Source organism: Chaetura pelagica, unplaced genomic scaffold (assembly GCF_000747805.2).
Source record: "Chaetura pelagica isolate M959 unplaced genomic scaffold, ChaPel_1.0 scaffold251, whole genome shotgun sequence".
Classification (NCBI taxonomy): Eukaryota; Metazoa; Chordata; class Aves; order Apodiformes; family Apodidae; genus Chaetura; species Chaetura pelagica.
The window spans coordinates 74,819-94,871 of NW_009952271.1; the positions used below are offsets into that span (position 1 = coordinate 74,819).

Here is a 20,053-nt window from a genome sequence, read left to right on the forward strand (position 1 = left end):
CTCTTCAGTTCTTTTCCTCCTATAAACTCTCTTGGAGTAGATGTCCCGACCCAGGAGGTCCCAAAATCCAGATGCTCTCTCTTAAGCCCATCTCCAACAGGCTGGCGACACAAGTTCACCAAGCCCTTGACTGAGGAAACATGCAGATTGGAGACATGCAAGCCTGCCAAATTAAGCTTCCCATGACCATCCTCATGAATATGATTCCCTTAAAATAGCTCCTTCTCAAAGTTTAGTGTATTTTTAGAAAGGCTCGTAGGGGAAATGGATGAACAGGATCCACTCACTCAACAGTTTGACATTCAGCTGCTGGAGAACTCCCCATGCACGTATAACCTTTGGCTGCTGGCGACACAGACTTGTATGGGAGAAGAGCATTGATGGGATTATGGAGAGAGGCATGGAGGGTGGGGAGGGGGAGTTGGCTCGGTGGCTTGGTTTTCAGCACTCAATTTTAGCCCTAATATCTCGCAGATAACAGGGAGACCATAATCTGCTCTTTCACCTGGTTGCTTCATTTGTGCACATAAAGGTAAAACATCACAGTGTGGCCACACACGTCTCCATCTGTCCACCTTTTTAATGTACCTTGTCCATCATGCCTGTCCCTAATATAGTAACAAGTTAGAACTGATTTATTGATTTATTCCCTTCAAACCACCTTCTTTAGCCTACTTGAAACCACACTGAACTCGGGAGAAAAAGCAAAAAAAGCCAAGAGGGAAAAAGAAACAGGTGTCAAGAAAGGTGGAAGGTCACACCACCAAGCCCCAGAAGCAGCAAAACACAGTTTCATCACAGGGGTGCTATCAACAAATTACTTAAGCCCTGCTTTATTATTTATGCTGTCACCAGACCCTCTGGGTGACCTTGCTCCTGTGGCCCCAGCAGCCTGATGCCTCCGATTTTGGAATCAGCACCGAGCCTGCTTTGAACTTGGGCTGACCTTGTGTGACACAGCTGCTCACCGACCACTCTGGCCACGTCATGAGGCACATGCTAAACCCGGCCCCAAAAATCCTCTGCTGAAGGCAAGACCTATTTATACATTCCTTTCCAAATCACAGCAGACACATCATTGCAGGGGTGACAGAGCAACGAGCTGGGTCTAATTTTCATGATGAACGTACAGGCCAGTCAAACACTCTGAAGGATTTATAAGGTGGAATCCCAGAGTGGAACATTTTCCCTTTGATGGTGAAACAAGGGATGCAAAATGTCAGGTCAAGAAGCCTCACATCCCCTTTACCCAAGGCCTGGAGTGGAAGGAAGTAATCTCGTGCTCCTAGGGAGAAAGGGCACCCCTGTCTTCTCCTTGGGGCAACCAGGGAGGATTTGTCAATGCTGAGAGAGCAGGGGATGGGAGATGTCAAAAAGCAGGGTGTTGGAAGGTTTTGGCTCCCCAAAAACATGAGACAGAGAGGGGAAAGGCTTTCCTCCCTAAAGCTTATCCTCTTATGCTGGAAGATGGCCAAGTCCTAAAAGGTGACATATAAATTCACATCATGGAAGTGAGAGGACAAAAACTAGGTGAGACATGGCAAAGTGCCGGGAAGGTCAGCAGGGCCTGCCAATCCCTTGGTTTGATGGGAGATGGGATCTGCTGCTCCAGTCCCAACTTCATCAGTTGGAGTCCTACAAGCCAAAAGCTCTCCTGATGGCTTTTACAGTAAAAAAAAAACAAAAAACACAAAAAGTGTTCGTTTCTGATTTTCCTTAAAAAACCCACTTGCAGAATTATCTGGATGGCTTCTTGAAATCTCTTGGCTACTTCTCTTTGACAGACTACTCGTGAGGGGTCAGGACCTATAAGTCCAATGAAGCACAGAAAACAAAGGGGATGCAGTTTTCTACCTACTGCACAACAGGCAGCCAAAACACACCCAAAAATCCAAAAATACACAGTGAAACCCAAACATACGTCAAATCAAGAAGTAACGTGCTTAGTAACAACAGGCACACCTGAATTCTGGTTTATTCCCTGCTACAAAGGCCAAAATCCACTTTCCAATCAAAATCAACATCTTCTCAACAGAAGTTGTGCACTTCAGCCTAAGAATAAATCTCCTTGGTCACATCAAGAAAAATATCAACATGCAAATATGCCCAAGCCACCTCCTAAACCAGAAATCAGGGTGCAATCCTCACCCTGAAGTACAGAACATGAATTCAACTTCTGCTGCCCAGCTTAATTTGAGGGTGCCCCTCCCAAAACAGAACCTCCCAAGGGTTTGCAGCACCTGTTTCCTTGCCTGACAAAATTATAGTGGAAAACATACGTGAGGTCTTACTTTTGTCACCTCCAAAAGAAAGGGACACATTCCAGGCAGCAGGAGGGCAGCGCCAAGAAGTACAGAAGTTTAAAAATTAATTGTGGAATGGTTTGGGTTAGAAGGGATCTTGAAGATTATCCATTCCCAACTCAGCTGCTGTGGGCACCTCCCACCAGCCCAGGTTGCTCCAAGCCCCATCCAACCTGCCCTTCAACACCCTCAGGGATGGGGCAGCCACAGCTTCCCTGGGCAACCTGGGCCAGGCTCTCACCACCCACACAGCCCAGAATTTCCTCCTCATGTCCAATCTAAATCTCCCCTCTTCCAGTTTAAAGCCATTACTCCTCATCCCATCCCTACCTGCCCTTGTCCCAAGCCCCTCCCCAGCTTTCCTGGAGCCCCTTCAGGCACTGGAAGGTGCTCTAAGGTGTCCCTGGAGCCTTCTCTTCTCCAGGCTGAACACCCCAACTCTCCCAGTCTGTCTCCAGAGCAGAGCTGCTCCAGCCCTTGGATCATCTCTGTGGCCTCCTCTGGACTTCCCAGGATCTCCATGTCCTTCCTGTGTTGGGGACTCCAAACTGGACACAATATTCCAGGTGGAGTCTCACTAGAGCAGAGAAGTGTGTCTATAGAAAGCATTTGGTTCTGGACCAGGACAAGGAGATCTGCTACACTCAGGGAGGACGTTTGGGATATTACAGAATTGGGGTGAATGGCAGAGCCAACTTGATCACACTTGTGCAAGATGATGTGGAAATAACTCCACGCTCTGTGGGAAAGACACACCAGGTCAGGGAGTTTTTTCTTCTGGGTACCATGGTGGGGATGTCACAGCCTCTTCCCATCTGGTGCCTGGTGAGAAAGGCAGTGATGTTCTGAATACGCAAACATGTGCCAGTGCCCTGTGACATTCTGTACAACAACATTATTTTTTTGACCTCTGGAAGAGATGGTGATGTAAGTTCCTAACTAGACAGGTAAGAGGTGCCCTGGGAAGTCATCTCGGGCAAGCTGGGAAGCGTGAGTGCTGATCAGCCTCTACATTCTGGAGCTACATGGATGGAAGGCTCAAACCTGCTGAGATTTCTGGGGTTTCCTGACTCAAGTTGAACTGGATGCCATGAAGAAAAAGCCCTTCTCTGGGTACTTGGGTGATTGTGCTACTTGCCCCAGGTGTCACAGGCCAGAACACCTGGATAATCACAGCTGGGAGTGTGCAAAACGAGAACGTGTCACCCAAATGAGGAGGAACAACAACAAGTTGAATAAAGAGCTTTTAAAATAAATCTGAGATTTTTCACCAGAGCTTTGGAGGTGGCCAGGGATCAACTCTCCATGTACCCTTGATGGGACTTCTTTGCTTACTGAAGCCAGGGTTTGTTGCCTTCCCTACCAAACTAACTCTGCCAGAGCTCACAGCCTGCTCCTGTAACTAACAGAGAGGTGGCTTCTCCTTAGGGATGTTGGAAAACGTTGTGTAGGAGGAAATGCCCAGGTCTAGGTCAAACCCAAGCATCCTGCAGAATCTCCCAAGCTCTTCTCCAAGGTTTCTTGATTATGAATGGCAGAGGCACCTACTGAATCTCACTGATTATGGACTGGCTGTCCATAATCACCCTGCCCTAATGAGTAGCAGTGTCCTTCTATGGAGGGGTTGGGGCTTGGGCCCAGCATTTCTTTCTCTTCTTTCAAACAAAAGACATACCCTTAAGGAGTGACTAATTAAAGTGCTTTGATTGAACCTCCTCCTCAGCACAAAGACGCATCACATGCAAGAAACCAGAGTCATGGGGGGGATCAGGAGTAAATACCATTGTCCATGTGTCCCTTTGCTTTGAAGCAGCAGCGCAGGAGGCACAGCCCAAGCATTTGGGTAATGCCTGTTATGTGGAATGGGAGAGGAAAACACATGGCTTCTTGCCCTGCTGGAGCTTTCCAACCATTTAAATGAGTGATTGCCTCCTAGGACAACAACTACTCCAAAGCACATCTGAAGTTTTCCCTCCCAAAACTACAAATACAGAGAAAAAAAGAGAGGATCCCCTCACTCAGGCAGCCAAAAAGGACCAGAACAAGCGAGGAGCAAAGGTTTGCAATTACCCAACTGCTCAGCTTCACTAAACCAGCTCACAATTCCTGTCACATGAGCTCAATGTGTTGGGAAACATCAGACATCTGTTACCAAACTGTCATCTTGAGAGAAAACTTGGCTTCTTTCCACCTGCCCACTGCCAACTAGACGTCAATTGCAACCAAACAGGAACCAACCACCAGCTCCCTGATAGGAGCACACAGAACCATTTTGGGTGGACAAAACCAGAATGTTTGAGCCTTCCTGCTCCAGTGACAGACACCTGCTCATTTAGCAGCTATTTTGTCAGCCTTATACTCAGTTTTGTTGGCTGGTCTGGTCACTTTGTCACCCATTGTTGAGGCAATGCACTTCTGCAGATAGAAATACTGAGCCTCTGCACAGACCAGCATGACCTGAGTTGCAATACTTGGATGGAGATGATCAAGTCCAGCCTGCAAGAAGACACATGTGCAAGGAGCCTGAGAGCCACAGGTGGGGTGAGGGGAAAAAATAATCAGAAAAGGAAACCCTGTTTCTGTGTCCAAGAAAGAAGACAGTCCACCTCCTTCAGGTTCTTAAGGTACAGCTAATTTCTTTTCAGTCTGCTGCTTCACCAATGTGGCACTTCAAAAAGGAGTAATGAAAGCAAAAATAGCCCCAAATCTTCCACTTTATGACTATTTTTTTTCTAGATAGCTGAACATCCCCATTTTAGCCCTGGCAAAACAACCCAGCTGGGTCTAGTCTACTCTGTTGGTCTGAAGTCACAGCAGGCTTTCTGGGTTGGAGTCCTGCTCTTGAGTTGAGAGAGATGAAACCCCAAAGGTGAATGAGAAGTGGCAGAGGACAGGGATTGAAGTTATGTAACCAGGAGGCTTCGTTACCTGAAAGCCATGTGAGGAAGAGCAGATGCAGCAGATGGTGGTGGGGCTTCCATGCCTTCCTTGCCATGGCCTCTTCCGCACCTGCTCAGGTGACTGCAAGAAGCTCAGGTTTTTTGGAGGGATTTTGGACAAGGGAAAGTCTATGAATGGGTGAAAGGGAAATAGAAAGCACCTCGTGTCAGGTCCACATGAGATCCTTACCTGCAACTAGGCCCCATGTGAGTGGGGCTAGGAAGATCTAGGCACATTCAGGCACAGCAACAGTGTGTTTTACACAACCAGCAAGATCCAGAGCCTGGGAATGCCTGAAAGCAAATTCTTGAGAGGCATTGAGAGCAAATCTCTGTTTCTTCATGGTGTGCTGCCACTCGTCCTCTCAGAGGTCCCACCCACATGCAAAACCCTTCACAGCTGGCATTGCCTCCAGATATTGATCCACTTGGGTCAGTACACTCTGGAGGGAGGGATGTCCCTGGACAAACCTCGGCAGCAAAAGGAAATACCAAGCATACCAACCCAAACCCCTGCTGGGGGAGACCATGACATGCCCAACAGACCTCTCTGAAGAGTCTGATCCTGCAAGGTGAAGAGCACTCTTAGCTCTCCGGGGGCTTAGAGTGGCTGAAAGGGAGATGCTCACCCCAAAATTAGTCAGGCAGAGCAGGCAGTGACAGTGGAAAACAACCATTTCCTAAATACTGTCCCTGAGGATGAGAAATGCCTCTGGCTTGTGTTTCTTCTTCCAGGTACCAGACTGTCCATCTCTCTCATGTCACACACAGGTGCCTTTTCACTTCCAAAGGTCCCTTTGAGCTAAACATCACTGGCATCAGGCAGAACGTAGAAATCAAGAGGAAGCCCAGCTCTTCACCTACTTCTCTGCCCAACGTTACAGCAAAGCTCCATTCATTTCCAGCTCTGTCACATGATGGCAATTTATTAGCTTGTTCACAAACAGAGGGTGACAAAATCATACCAGGACATCTCCAGTGATAAGACCCTGAGCAAAGACAAGGATACAACTGCCCACACAAGATGACTGTGATCTCTCCCATTGCAGCAAGGTCACTGTTACCCCCCCAGCCCTGTATTCACCAGGGAGCACTGACATCCCATTGTCCTAACCCCAAGGGCAGGATCTTCTGCCCTGTCAGTGACAACAGAAGGCTGGGATGTTACTGTGCCCATAAGGACTTTCTGCCTGGGATTTTCTAACTTGACACTAACCCTGGGAGGTTAATTCCTGGGAGGGGTGGGTGCTGCAGTGTTACCCACAGGCTCCTTGGAGGGGCTTTACTTGCACATGAGGAGCTGCTGCTCTGGACTGAGGAAGACCAGGGTCAAGAACATCAAACTCATCTTCTACTCTTCCATTTTTTCTAATTGCAACAACAACACTGAAAAAGTAAAAGGTGTTTCTCAATCTAGCTCCATGTACCTGGAGATAAATAGATAAGAGGGAGGAAGTATGATAACTAAGAACCCAGTTTTTCCTTAGTTCAGGTCTCCTTCTTCCAGACCATCCTTCTGAGGTCAGCAGTGCAGTGGCTTTAACTTCTGATAGAGCTGCTACCACATTTACATCTGCCACCTTCGACTGAAAATCCAAATCCAGAGAGATCCCATTTGGATTTTTCCAGCAGCCATGTGCCAGGGGTGATGATGCCATCAAAAGCTACAGCTGCACAGACCATTGCATGGAAAAGAAAGGCTGCCTTTCTTTTCAAATTCATGTTGTTGGGGCTGGGAATTTCTCCACCAGCACTTGGAAGCTGCAGTGTACTTGCCTTTGGTGAGTCTCACCTCAGGAGCAAGAACAGACCTCCTGGTTTAGATTTCCTTACAGAAAGTGAACATTTTGAGTGGCAGCTAAAACAGACATTAAAGCTATGGCATCTCTAACTTCCTCTGGAAGGGGAAGGAGATCTGAAATTGAAAACATAAAGGTAAAAAGCTAACAGAGAAATTATTTCTTCCCCCTCCCCAACACTCCTCTTTTTAAAGCACATTCCTTTTCAATTAGAACTCAGCAATGTGACCATATTTGACTGTGCTCATCCTAAAGGTGTTGCAGCAGTTAAGCAAATAGATTTGTTTGAATGATGGGGCTTTGAAGACCTGCTATTGCATGGAGACTGCTCTGGGAAATGTCATTGAATGCTCTCAAATACACTCAGTTAAAACAGCTCAGAAAGCCCTTCTTATTATCCAGACTCTTCAAAACATCTTAGATTGGAAGCTCATACTGTTGACCTCCTAAATGTGCCAAGAGGTTGGCAATACCTTATTAAACAACTTCTGCCTCTTAGGTTCTGCACCTTCCATCCAGCAGGAGTGTGAGCACTGCAGTGGGACCTTATCTGAGCACAGGATGTGCAGGGAGCACCTTTCTAAGGAAAAAGCCCCTTAAAACTGAATTTCACTTTCCTTTTTTTTTCAGATGTTGGCTGTGGGATCCTCTTGTCAGATGGGAAAATGCATCACCCCCATGGGAGCACAACTGCTCCCATGTATCAAAGCTCACCATCTGCTCTGGAAAAAAACCCTTCTTGCTCCAATCCAAGAAGACATGAGGGTCTGATGTAAATGTGGGGGTATTTTGACCACCTGCACCCCATCATTACACATCCACTCCATGATTACACATCCACACGATACTCAACACGTGTCAGAAACAAGCAACCATTTGGGTGGAAGAACCAGAACTGGGATGCCAAATGCCACCTGACCAGGGTGATAATGCCAAGCAGATTTGAAGCAGAACACTTTGAATAGAAGACAAGGTTATCAGGATGGTTTTTAGGGATTTGGGTCACTGGCTGTCACTGGAAATCAAAGGGAGGCTATCACTAAAATGCTTATTTTATTTTCTTGATACCCTTGTTTTCTTCTTCAGCTTCTAATGAAACAGCCTGATGCTTCCAACAGGACTCTTCAAGGGACTTTGGGACATCCTGGCTTCAGCTTGGGTTAAACTAAGGCTGAGAACATCCTGGAAGAGTTCAAACAAGATACTCTACAGGGCAGAGTGACTTACAAAACCCAAGACTTGAATCAATTTTAATTAAAAAGGGCAGATGTGGAGTATTCCTTCCTCTGATGGTGCTTCCTGTTCTGTGCAGTATTAAAAGATACTGCCCAAGGAGGGGGTTTGCTGCTGCTGCTGCTTTTTCCTCCCCCTCTTTTTTCTTTTGGTCTTTTTTAAAACTCTGCATTTCATGACCTGGAGACCAAAGAAACTGCCTCACTACCCTCGTATTGCATCTGTATTTTGGGACTGAACCCCAAAATGCTGCTCTTACCCATGTTGAGTGTGGTACTCTGGGTTAGCCTGGGTGGGAAACCCACTGGAAACAGTGGAAAAATAACAAAGGAATACTTTCTGATGCCAAGACAAGCAGCAACACAACCTGAAATTCCACACAAGCCAAAATCCTAAGGCAAGCAAACCCTTTTTGTGGCACCTCCAACACTGCACTCTGGCCTGGACATCTTCATTTCAATGAATTCCGTGACATTTCATTTCAATGAACATCAAATATAAAACCAAACATCATCTTCAATGTTATTTATCAACATATTTTCTTTCCTCCCAAATCAAGTCATGTTGAAATGACCTATTTTTCTGTCAATGTTGACAACTCAGCTTTGTGATTTTAAAAAATCTCAACCACTTTTCCTTTCCTTGTTCTTCCTCAGAGTTGCTGGCTGGAAGAAATGCTGGTTTACTGTCCTCCCTCTACACATATCCCAATATCATCACTTTTTTATGCCAGCAGGTGGTCAGCACTGCTGTTCTTTTTAAATTTTAAAGTGTATTTTTTGAGGGTAGGCAGTGGAAATACCACACATTGTATATTTTAACTCACTACAGTCCATTGAGTTTCATGTCCTGGCCATCCCATCCCTCCTTCCATGTTTTATTTTGGGTTTTATTTTACCTTTCTACATCCCAGGTCACTCTTGAGATCCAATTTGGGTTTAAATCCCCAGATGCACCACCTCAAATCTGGCACAGTTTCACTCAGTGACACCAAATTCTAATGTTGCACTCAAACCTTCACTTGCAAAGTCACACCAAAGCAATGGAAAAGAAACCTCCCATGGCTGGTTACCCAGGTGTCTCTCTCTGACTTTAACTGCCCCTGAATAATTTAGAAGGGAAAAAGAACTATGATGGTAAACATGGAGACAATCCACCAACTTCCAGGAACTCCTGATCAATCCTGAATTTCACAGCTTGGATCTGTAGGCAAGAAAATGTATTTGGAAGCTGAAGCATAAAGGGTTTTTTCCTTTCACCTTTCTGATTGACTTCAGAGAAAATCTCTCTTCTTTTTCCCTCTGGAAAACCCCAAAGACCACCCATACTGATGGGAAGAACCCAGGAAAAAAAGCATTTCACCTTAAAACTCCAATTTACCTCTGGAAGGTCAATAAATCCCAGCCTGCAAACTGGGTTCAAAGGTACTGGAGAAAAACACCCAAGTGATTTTCAGGCAATTTCTTGGGAGTCACTAGGGAAGAGCCCTGGCTGTGTTACAACCTTGGGAAGTGAGATGTGAACTCCAGGAAAATTCAGTCTCATTACAGCTTGAAATTGCTCAAACCGTTAGTTCTGCTTGTTGCTCTTCTGCTTCCCAAACTGGCACCATCTAATTGCTATCTGCTAATTAGGTCTCATGAACCCCAAACCTGCTCATCCAAGCTCATAAACACTAAATGGCCCTTTTGGCTCCAGCCTGAACATAGGACTTTGCTGCCTGCATAAGGAAACACTCCCCGTGGCAACACCCAGCTCAGATGAGGATTTGGGTGCAGTTTTCCCTCGTTTAGGTTTTTTTAAACAATGTGGAGAATGGGTTGATCTGTCACTGGTGTTAGACACACTTATCTGTCCAGCCCACCCTGTTCACTACTTACTGCAAATTTGTTCAAGTCCCAAGGGGTGATTTTTTTTTTTTTTTTGCCCTTGTTTCTTTTTGAAAAGGGGCCAACAATGTGGGCTTGAAGTCCAGACACCAGATGTGTCCTGGGCTGCATCCCCAGCAGTGTGATCAGCAGGGCCAGGGAGGGGATTGTCCCCTCTGCTCTAGTGAGACCCCCCTGTGGGGCTGGGTCCAGTTCTGGAGCCTCCAACACAAGAAGGATGTGGGGCTGAGTGAGTCCAGAGGAGGTCACAAAGATGATCCAAGGGCTGGAGCAGCTCTGCTCTGGAGACAGACTGGGAGAGTTGGGGTGTTCAGCCTGGAGAAGAGAAGGCTCCAGGGACACCTTAGAGCACCTTCCAGTGCCTGAAGGGGCTCCAGGAAAGCTGGGGAGGGGCTTGGGACAAGGGCAGGGAGGGATGGGATGAGGAGTAATGGCTTTAAACTGGAAGAGGGGAGATTTAGATTGGACATGAGGAGGAAATTCTTGAGTGTGAGGGTGGCGAGACCCTGGCCCAGGTTGCCCAGGGAAGCTGTGGCTGCTCCATCCCTGGCAGTGTTGAAGGGCAGGTTGGATGGGGCTTGGAGCAGCCTGGGCTGGTGGGAGGTGTCCCTGCCCATGCAGGGGGTTGGAACTAGATGAGCTTTAAGGTCCCTTCCAACCCAAACTGTTCTATGATTCTACTATTCTAATCCTCTAGGAAAAAATTACTAGCTAGATGGTGCCCAGTTTGGTGGCTGCTAAGAAGGAGAGGTCCACCTTGAAGCAAGGGGCAACCTTTCTCCAGGGGTTGCTTAAAAACATTCCTACCATGTCTCCTGCATCCTCTTCCAAATTCTCAAGTAGACCAATGTGTGGTAGGACCTGGAGGTTTTGCTGGAGCAGAATGAGGTTCTCTTACTCACTGGCTCTCCCAAAACACCCACTGATCATTAACAAGATTGATTCATTGCACAGGGGTCACCAGACTGAGCCTCCCAAAGTGTTAGTGCAAAACCCTCAAGCTTTTATTCTTTTCGCCAATGTTGGAGGGTTCCAGCCAGGCTGGCACTGCTGGTGGCACTTGTTGTATCCAGCATGTTTCACCCTAACTTACTTGGAAAACAAAGAAGGTGACACATAAGGGGAAGGTTGGGAGGAGTGGAATATTACATCAAGTCCTACCAAAGATGCAGGAGGAGGCAGGAAGCAGATTTTTCCTTACAAAGCAAGTACGTGTGCACACAAAGAGAGGTTTTTTTTCTCCATTTGGATATTCTGGCAGACAGATGAAACTGTGGGAAGAGATCAGTCCTGGCAGTGTTGAAGGGCAGGTTGGATGGGGCTTGGAGCAGCCTGGGCTGGTGGGAGGTGTCCCTGCCCATGCAGGGGGTTGGAACTAGATGAGCTTTAAGGTCCCTTCCAACCCAAACTGTTCTATGATTCTACTATTCTAATCCTCTAGGAAAAAATTACTAGCTAGATGGTGCCCAGTTTGGTGGCTGCTAAGAAGGAGAGGTCCACCTTGAAGCAAGGGGCAACCCTTCTCCAGAGGTTGCTTAAAAACATTCCTACCATGTCTCCTGCATCCTCTTCCAAATTCTCAAGTAGACCAATGTGTGGTAGGACCTGGAGGTTTTGCTGGAGCAGAATGAGGTTCTCTTACTCACTGGCTCTCCCAAAACACCCACTGATCATTAACAAGATTGATTCATTGCACAGGGGTCACCAGACTGAGCCTCCCAAAGTGTTAGTGCAAAACCCTCAAGCTTTTATTCTTTTCGCCAATGTTGGAGGGTTCCAGCCAGGCTGGCACTGCTGGTGGCACTTGTTGTATCCAGCATGTTTCACCCTAACTTACTTGGAAAACAAAGAAGGTGACACATAAGGGGAAGGTTGGGAGGAGTGGAATATTACATCAAGTCCTACCAAAGATGCAGGAGGAGGCAGGAAGCAGATTTTTCCTTACAAAGCAAGTACGTGTGCACACAAAGAGAGGTTTTTTTTCTCCATTTGGATATTCTGGCAGACAGATGAAACTGTGGGAAGAGATCAGTGGAACTGGGCTCCACATAACCCACCCCATCCCAGAGCACCCTGGGTCAAACCCCACTGTTCATTGACTTTCAAAAGCAAGATCAGTGTCTGAGCTGCTGCAGGACCTTGTGGCTCCAGGTGGGAGAGACTTCGCGGAGGGAGAAAGTTTCCTGAGGAGCTTAACAACTCTACACAAAGAATGAAGGTCAGCTCCTAGCAAAAGTCAAGAAAAAGCATCAAAACCAAGGACCAATGTAAAGAAATACCAGAGAAACAGGAAACCCAAAGCAACTGTGTGTGTGCAGTCCCACAAGCACCTAAGAAAGGTCTGAGAAAGAAAACGGGAGAAGTAGAAGGTCTAACTTTCAACCAGGCTCTGGCTTGACAAACACACAAGAGGCAGAAAACTACCATCCCTGGGATGTTCAAACAGCAGCCACAGAAGATGCTGCAAATTTGCAGGCTACCCCAAGTGGCCTCTCCTAAGAGAAGAGTGACTTGTGGTGTTAAGGGATCAGGTTCACAAATCAAACTATCAAGTCACAGATCATCTGTAGATGGAAGTTCCAGTCTAAGCAGGGAAGGAGAGCACTAGGATGAGTTTACTGACCACCCACAGGATGGGCAGGAGTGGCTGTGAGCTGCTGAAGGAGCTCTGACCAGATCTCAGCAAGGCCAGGACACCAGCATCAGTGTGTAACAAACTCTATAGATACACTATCTGTCAAGCCTAAGTTTTTAGATAAAATTAATTATTATGCTAATTAGGTGGCACAAGAACAGATTGTCCAGGGAAGCTGTGGCTGCTCCATCCCTGGCAGTGCTGAAGGGCAGGTTGGATGGGGCTTGGAGCAACCTGGGCTGGTGGGAGGTGTCCCTGCCCATGCAGGGGTTGGAACTGGATGATCTTCAAGGTCCCCTCCAATCCAAACCAGTCTGGGATTCTATGAACAAAGTTTGTGACTTGATGGGGAACAATGTGCAAGACCCATTTCAAAGGTTTACCACTGCAGAACCTCCTTGTGGCAGAAACCATGGTGGACTGAGACCTAACAGAGCTGGGGGGCTGAAAAGAGGTTTAAAGTATAAGCATCACCTTTTCACTTAAAAAAAATTAAAAAGGGGAATTTACAGAGTAGGTAAAAAGAGTTGATCAGGAGAATCCCAGCAGCAGCACGTAGATGTCTGGGAGCAAACAGAGCTTCTATCAAACATGGAGCCAGGATAGGTCCAAAGGAAGTTGGTTCCTAACAGATCCATAAAGAGAAAAGCAATGAAAAAGAAAGCAAGGAATCAAACCCTGTCAGGTTGAAAAGAAAACCACCACAAGGCAGGACAAACCAAATAAATAATGCAACTAACAGTTTCAAAGGGCTTAAAAGCAAATAATAAATCCTTCTCAATCATAGCAGCAGCAAGGAGCCTGACCTAGGCTGGAGGGGCTCCAGAGGCTCGTGCTCTAGAGAGAGCACCCTAAGAAGAACAAAGCCATGTGAGAAAAGGTCAGAGCACGTTTTACCCCCGGATTCAACAGCTTGGGGATCTTGGGGAGATCCTCCCCCCACCATCTTCCTTCCCAGGGTCACCACCTCCATCTGAAGTGGCAGGAGGGGACAGAAGGTGACCAAATGGATGCGACTCACGCCCAGCCCCAGATGGTTCCACCCAGCACTTCTGCATGAACTTGAGGTCAACTACAAACTGTGGTTTGTAACCAGCTCTGCTGGCTGAGGGATGGAAGTGGCTTTTTGATGGGATCCAGAGCACTGTACTCAACTCAGCCCAACATCTGTCCTAGCAGAATTAGTTGACACGTGGACCAATCTGACTTCTTTGGGGAAGAGCCAATGTTTCACAAGTCTACTGGAGCTCTTTGAAAGAGTTGACAGGCACATGGGCAGGAGAGATCTGGTGGATATAGCTGGCTCAGGCCTCCAAAAGGCATTTGACAAGGTCTGAAAGGCTGTGAGAGAAAGGAGAGATAAGAGGTCTTTGCATTGATGAAAAACACGTTAAAAATAGGAAACAGCAGATAGTGATAAATGGCTGGTTTTCCTAAAGGATGGAGGCCAACAGTGCTCAGATCCTTCCTGCTCAGCCTCTTTATAGATGAGCTGTAATAGGGGGGGGAATGACTAAAATGGCAACACTGGTCAAGGGTATTTAATCCTACAGTAAACAAAAGCCCAAGGTGAAAAATTGTAGGAGGCCTTAAAGATACTGAGAGATGAGACACTGAAATCCTGTAGAAATGCAGGGATGCAAACAAAAGCCCAAGGTGAAAAATTGCAGGAGGCCTTAAAGATACTGAGAGATGAGATAAGACAGACACTGAAATCCTGTAGAAATGCAGGGATGGACATCAGGGGAAAAAAATCCTGTAGAAATGCAGTCATGGGTTGATTTGTCCACCTTTAGCCCCCCTCCGCCCCCAGCTCAAAAGCTACAAATCAGAATTGGAAAAGGTGCCAAGAGGTGTGATGGCAAGGAGAGCAGGTCTGGATTGGTTTCTGTTGCAGGAGTGACTGCACTGGGAGCTTCCTCCTGGCAAAAAGACCACTCAGGTAGGAGGTGACAAAGGGCTAAAACTTGGCTGTGCCCTGGAAAGCAGCCAGGCAGATTCAGGGACAAAGAATTAAAATCCACCACGGGCTATGAAATGTCTTGACATATAAGCAGGAAGTCCCTGAGCTCCAAATCACTGGAGCCTGGTGGATCACACACCAAAGAGCATCTCTTTGCTCTTATTCTTGCTTGACATGCTGGGCATGGTCAGAGCTGGGACAGAGGGGGAGCTGGAATAAGTTGAGGAACTCCAGGCTCCTGCTTGTAGTGCCTGATAGCAGGAAAAGAATCAGAACTGTGTTTTCCACTGCCTGTCCTGGAAGCCTCTTTGTGTTCTCCATGGGGAGAGATGAGCTGCTCAATCTCAGGACTTTTCTTGACTGGATAAAAAGAGGTTTTTAGCAGCCCTCACTTCACTCCTGGTGGTTGGCACAAGGAAGAAGCAAAGTCCTCACTTCTGCACTGAGGCTCATCTTAAACTGAGTGCTTTGTCAGCATCTGAATATTAACATATGCTAATTAGAGAGGAGAAATTAAAGGAATCAAACAAACCACTCCAACCCCCAAGTCTTCCTCCTGCAGACACCTCCTTGGCTTCAAAAGTGATGCAAGTCACCTCATTTGGGGAACACCAAGAAGCTGAAGGCTCAAAACTCCTCAATGTCACAACAGTTCAGCAACTCATCTGCCAGTCTTCTGGTGGAGCAAAGTACCTCCTGACACACCTCCCAGGGCCTCAGCTCCTTTTGGAGAAGGGCTCGGGGCATCCCAGGAGCTGGGCATGGCTGCCAGGGCTGACTGCTCCCCAAAACACACCTCCAAGCCACCTCCTGTGCTGCCCCATCACCTGCTTGGTTCAGTGCCCCAGACTGGGAACATTTCATGAAGCCAAGGCAGTGATGGGTGGGGAACTAACATCCAGGCAGGTGAACCAAGGGGCTCTGCTGAGAAATACTGCTGACAATTCAGGGGACTGCAGATCAAATGCAATGAGTTTCCTGGACGCTTCTCAGCATCCCTTTGCAGGCTCCCACGTTTTCCAGCCGAGGCAGCTTCTGAAAGGCACTTTTCCATCCTTCCACTGGAGGGCAGGAATGTCCCACGATTCCCCAGGTGCCCTTTCAGCTCATGGCCACACACCCATTTGCTTCCAACAGCAGGCCTGGCCTTCTGGAGACACTCTTGAATCCTTCCTTCAACTTGGTTTCTCTCCTGCTTTTATCAGTAGCTCCATTTGTTGGAAACATCACTATTTTCATCAAACAGATATTTCCAGTTTACCCCCATACCAGTACCTCCCCTTCCAGTGCCTCTTTGCCCCTGGTCCCTGCTTTACCTCCAGCACTCCAAAGTCCTCCATGCTCCTCACCTACCTTTCCTACAGGTAGCACAACACGGGGAGTATGTCCCTCTGTGCTGGAGGGCAGGTTAACATCCCCACTGCTTCCCCAGGAGGCAAGAAAAATACTCCTAAAGACTTGCAGAGCTGCACTGGGGACCCACAGCTTGTATCATCCAGACCTTTCTTAGTGAAAACCACCATCAAGAGCAGAATTAGTGGACAGAGGAACAAATTTGGTAGCTGTCTTCTGCAAAGAGGCACAGGAGCAACTGAAGGGATCCTGCTTGACAGAGCTTGTTTGGTTTCCAAAAGGTGTCTCAGAAGGTTCCCCAGCAAAGGCAATTCATAGAATTGTAGAATCACAGGATGCCAGGTTGGAAGGGACCACAAGGACCACCTGGTCCCACCTCCCTAGGTACTACCATGGTTTCTATGAGGTGGCCCAGCACCCTGTCAGGCTGAGACTTGAAACTGTCCAATGAAGGGGAATCCACCACTTCCCTTGGGAGACTATGCCAATGTCTGACTGTCCTCATGGGGAAAAATCTACCTCTTGTATCCAACTGGAATGTCCCCAGGAGCAACTTGTGCCCATGACCCCTTGTCTTTTCCATGGGACTCCTTGTAAACAGGGAGTCTCCAGCTTCTTGGCAGCCACCCTTTGAGTACTGGAACATGCTAATAAGGTCTCCCTGAAGCCTTCTCTTCTCCAGGCTGAACAAACCCAGTTTTCTCAGCCTCTCCTCACATGGCAGGTCCTCCAGTCCTCTGACCATCCTTGAGGCCTTTCTCTGGTCCCTCTCCAGCCTGTCCCATCCTTTTTGTACAGTGGGAACCAGGCAATAATCCAGGTGTGGTCTGACAAGCACCGAGTAGAGCAGGATGAGCTTCCTGATCTCTTCTGGTGATGCCCTTGTTGATGCAGCCCAGCATCCTGTTGGTTTCTTTGCCCTGCAGCTCATTGTGCACTCATTTTGAGCCTGCTATCCACCAAGACCCCCAGGTCCCTCTCCACAGGGCTGGTCTCCAGTCAGGTGGAGACAATTCAAGACACAAAGCTCTCAGGAGACAAAAGGAAAGGTCTTCTCATGGAGAAAGAGCTGCTTCAGAGAGGTCAGTCACTCTGCTATCCTGGGTGGTGCTGTGATGGGACCTGTGCTGTTGGATGGGTTTAATATTCATGTGGATAAAGGTTCAACAGCAGAGTGCTGAGGTCTTCTGCTCACATTAAGTATCCAGAGTAAAAAAACCAACAGGGTGAACCTGCAGAAGGACCTTGGGAGATCCAGAGGCTCAGCCAGAACGTGTCTGCTGAAATGGAACACAGATGAACTGAAAGGCACAGAAACAAAACAACCCCAAACTCCTCCTGTCAAAGGACAGGCCCTGACATGATCAACCCCCCTCAAGAGTTGACAGCAGTCCCATGGGAGCATCAGCTCAGGACATGGTCAAGAAGACAGACTGAATGCCAGGATTCCTAAGGAAGGAGCAGGAATCAGGTGGCCTTGACAGAAGCACCTCCATGGCCCTTCTCAATCACCCTGGTGCAGCCAAAGCACTGCTGGGAAACCCCTGGAGGAAGGGGCTGCTCCAACGGAAATAAATGCCTCTACACGAGTGATGCTGGAGCAAGGAAGGGCTGGAAAAACTGCCTTACATTGGCAATTTTCAACACTTCCTAAAGGGAGACACTTCACTGAAGTCCGTGGGTTTTTCTGAAGTGTCTAAAGACTCAATACCTGGGATAATGCTGAACAGGGGCTGTGAGAAAGAACTCTCCTCCACATTTCAGTTTCCCAGACTAATCCTTTCACAACTGAAACCAGAAATGCCAATATTTTTTTCCTACTTGCTACAATGACCCTATGTCAGCTCCTTAACTAGAAATTAATTCTGCAGGTGAAGCTTTTTCCATTCATCTTCTTCTCCACCAGTCACATTTGCATCTGAGGACTGAATCACAGAATCTCAGGGGTTGGGAGGGACCTGGAAAGATCCCCCAGCCCAACCCCCCTGCCAGAGCAGGGGCACCCAGAGCACATCACACAGGAACGTGTCCAGGGGGGTTGGAATGTCTCCAGAGAAGGAGACTCCACAGCCTCTCTGGGCAGCCTGGCCCAGGGCTCTGTCACTCTCACAGCAAAGAGGTTCTTCCTGAGATTCACATGGAACCTCCTCTGCTCCAATTTGCACCCACTGCCCCTTGTCCTATCACTGGTCATCAATGAAAAAAGCTTAACTCCATCTTCCTGACACTCACCCCTTACATATCTGTAATCACTGATGAGGTGGCCCCTCAGTCTCCTCTTCTCCAAGCCCAACAGACCCAGCTCCCTCAGCCTTTCCTCAGCAGGGAGATGTTCCCCTCCCTCCATCATCTCTGTGGCTCTGCCCTGGACTCTTTCCAGCAGTTCCCTGTCCTTCTGGAACTGAGGACCCAGAACTGGACACAACATTCCAGATGCAGCCTCACCAAGGCAGAACAGAAGGGGAGGAGAACCTGAAGATGGGAGAGAACAGGATGGTGCCAGCTCCAGTTTGGCCTTGGCTTTTCTGACTTCTGGACATTTTGCTTGATGGGTTTCCAGGAGCTACTGCAAAGGTGTTACATGAAGGAGAAGAGTTTTGCACACCAAAACAAGCCTGGTGGTCATGAACCTTATTTGAGAGGCTCCACGCCAAGGGCTTCAGGACCAGGAAACATTGCTTAGCATCCTCCTTGGCCCTCACAAGAGGAGGACTGTGCCACTGTTCATGCTGTTGCAATAAATCCATATTTTTCCCATTAAACTCCTTTGTGGCAAAGAGCTGCCTTTTCCAACAGAAGCCAAAGTAGCCACAGAGGGATGATCCACTCAACTCCCAGATCACAGCAAGGATTCCATGCACTCCCAGCACTCCTCCAGTATCACCCCATGCTCAGCCTACACCCAAAACAACTTCCCAAAAGTCCATCTCTGTCCTCAAAACAGAGATATTCTGCACCTCCTTCATCAAGCAGGTTTTTCTCCTCCCTCTTTCAGGGCCTTTAATAAACAATAAAATCCCAACTGCTGCTCAGCAGGAGGATGGAGAGGCCCAGGAGCACTTCTTTTTTAATGACATAACATCATTCTTAGCCAAAAGGCAAAGAGTGACTTCTGGGGAAGAACTATAAAGCCAAACACATGGTTCCTGGCAAAGAGCACCTTCCTGCACCCCTCTCTGCTAAAGGCTATGCTGTCACTTAAAACTCCCCAAGGAGACTTCATGCTGCCTTCTCTTCCTGGAATTAGCAGCAGTGATTTCAAATTAGCTTCCCATTGCCTGAAAGTGAATTAGAAAGGACCTGAGCTCAGCTACATGGCAAACAGGGCTGCTCCAAGCCCCATCCAACCTGCCCTTCAACACTGCCAGGGATGGGGCAGCCACAGCTTCCCTGGGCAACCTGGGCCAGGGTCTCAACACCTTCATACTCCAGAATTTCCTCCTAATATCTCACCTAAATGTCCCCTCTTCCAGTTTTAATCCATTCCCCTCATCCCATCCCTCCCTGCCCTTGTCCCAAGCCCCTCCCCAGCTTCCCTGGAGCCCCTTCAGGAACTGGAAGCTGCTCTAAGGTCTCAGCCCAACTCTCCCAGTCTGGCTCCAGAGCAGAGATGCTCCAGCCCTCCCAGCATCTCCATGGCCCTACTTGCCCTGGATTTTTCCCTTCCCAGTTCCTTTGGCTCCCTGAGGCTCTGTGCCTGGCATGCCAGGCTTGCACTGCAGCTCCACATTCTCCATGGCTCTAACAGCCCAGGTTCCCATAGAAACAGAGAGTAAAGAGAGTGTAAACTACAAATGAGCAGGTCTCAGCTGGCAGGATTATGTTTGATTAGAGGTATCAATACAACAGACACTGGGTCCAGGTTCCTTTCTAATGACAAAGCCAGATAAGGCTGCACCTTATTCAATAAATACAGAGCATACACATGGTAAAGCCTGG

At 47.8% G+C, this 20,053-nt stretch overlaps 1 protein-coding gene across 1 annotated transcript in view; it reads right to left on the minus strand.

The window, feature by feature from the left end:
* Positions 1–20,053, minus strand: part of PRKG1 (protein kinase, cGMP-dependent, type I) — a 408,071-nt gene that overhangs the window by 29,504 nt on the left and 358,514 nt on the right. The gene's annotated exons all lie outside the window — the stretch shown is intronic.